Source organism: Austrofundulus limnaeus, unplaced genomic scaffold (genome assembly GCF_001266775.1).
Source record: "Austrofundulus limnaeus strain Quisiro unplaced genomic scaffold, Austrofundulus_limnaeus-1.0 Scaffold321, whole genome shotgun sequence".
Taxonomy (NCBI): Eukaryota; Metazoa; Chordata; class Actinopteri; order Cyprinodontiformes; family Rivulidae; genus Austrofundulus; species Austrofundulus limnaeus.
This window is the reverse complement of record NW_013952723.1, coordinates 368892-370954: the sequence shown is the minus strand read 5'-3', so window position 1 is coordinate 370954 and position 2063 is coordinate 368892. Positions and strand designations below refer to the sequence as shown.

General features: G+C 41.7%; 1 protein-coding gene across 1 annotated transcript in view; it reads right to left on the bottom strand.

The window, feature by feature from the left end:
• Positions 1-1632, bottom strand: part of LOC106527385 (core histone macro-H2A.1) — a gene marked incomplete in the record, with an annotated part of 24467 nt that extends 22835 nt beyond the window's left edge. The window contains 1 exon segment of the mRNA XM_014022249.1: positions 1497-1632.
• Between the last annotated feature and the right edge of the window lie 431 nt (positions 1633-2063).

Here is a 2063-nt window from a genome sequence, read left to right as displayed (position 1 = left end):
GACCTGAGCCCCCAACTGTTTCTGGATGATAAACATTTGTATTATGTCAACAAAACATAGTAACAATATTTTTATACTACATTTATACTAACCTAACACTTTGTAACAACTAAGGCAAAAATGTAATTAATTCAGAAAATGTTTTCAGGACCCCATCTTGAAGTTTTGGGACCCCACTTTGGGTCCCGACCCCAACTTTGGGAAACACTGGCATGCTAATTGTTAAAAGTTTAGCTTTGATATTATACTGTAAATACTAAGAACAAAATACTTCCTAAACAGGTACCACAAAAATAAAATGTGTTATTGTGTATAAACTAGGGTTGGGCAATATTGGCAAAAAAATTAATCACGATTAATTGTGGTATTTAGCCGATAATGATTAATTTGATGATTAATCCACTGGAGTTCACCCTTATGTCCTGGTCACACAGACTTCAGGCTATACATCAAATTTTGAACTGTTGATAGACAAATAAATTTGATTTTTTTTCTAATGTTCATCATATTTGAAGCGGTGAGGAGCACTGAGTGAGGTGGCATTAATCGTATTAATCGTCAAGTGCCAAAAAATAATCGATTAATGTCTTTCTGATGATTAAATGCGTACGATACGATTATGCCCAACCCTAGTAAAAACAGGARGCACAACAATATGCAGCTGTGTCATAAATCCCAGATGTATTAGATGGGTAATTAAATCCACAAGAGTTTTTCCTAATGTCAGATGTCTGTGCAGGAGGATGGGGATTATCATCAGATCCCCTGAGTGAACAAATGTTTTATTCATGACATTATAATCCCAGGAAGGCTGTTTATTAAATATGCATTCTGACATGGTTAATCTGTAATATAATCTGTGATTGCAGGTAAATCCAGTGAGTAATTGCTGTAAATAAAGGTTGCAGWGGAGCAGCAGGTCTGTGTGTCACTGGGAACAGGCCACGCTTCCCCCTCCTCTTCTTCTCCTGCTCTAATACAAACACTGCACGAGACACATTACTAATGTTAGCTAACCGAACAGCACAGCTAACATGATCGYTATGATTGGACACATCTGCGGCATTTCTTCATACGGTCAGGTGTAGGTGGCTTTWTTATATATAATTATCGCCACGGTGGGCATTTCTCTCTCTCTCTCTGCTGACAACCATTTCCGCGTGTCAACACCGGCCTCGCGCAGCTCATTTATTTACAAAGTGGCCGAACTACAGGCGGGATTCGAGCTGTCGGACCACCGCGGTGAACAGGATGGGTTCCGTTCGGGTTCTGCGGTGCTTTCAGGTTGAAATAAGCCGGTGGAGAGGCGGCAGCTGCCCGCTCCTCCTCCCCTCCCTGTCCCTTCCTGTCAGCTCCAGAACACGGTCTCCGCTCGGCCTCCTCCATGGCAGGAAAATAACAACAAAAACGACACAAATCGGAGAAAATGTTTCTGCTGCAGCGACACGAGGRGATAGAAAAGCGGCGGTTTATACGAACCTGGTGGGTTTACTTACAAAAACAGCAGAGCGGAAATTCCCCCCTGTTCTCCCGGTAACAAGCCTGGGCAGTGTCCCCGACTCCCACAATCCACAGCGAGCTGAAGGATCGGCGCGAGCCGTGGCTGGTGCCCGCGGAGCTGGACCGCTGAGTTCAGCTTTAACCCTTTCTTCCTCCGTCAGCTGCTCAAAACACCGGAACTGAGCCGAAATACTGCGTTTCACAACTAAATACTGTGTTTCACAACTAAATACTGTGTTTCACAACTAAATACTGTGTTTCACAAGTAAATACTGTGTTTCACAACCAAATACTGTGTTTCACAACTAAATACTGTGTTTCACAAGTAAATACTGTGTTTCACAAGTAAATACTGTGTTTCACAACCAAATACTGCGTTTCACAACTAAATACTGTGTTTCACAAGTAAATACTGAGTGTTTCACAACCAAATACTGCGTTTCACAACTAAATACTGTGTTTCACAAGTAAATACTGAGTGTTTCACAACCAAATACTGTGTGTTTCACAAGTAAATACTGTGTGTTTCACAAGTAAATACTGTGTTTCACACATAAGTACTG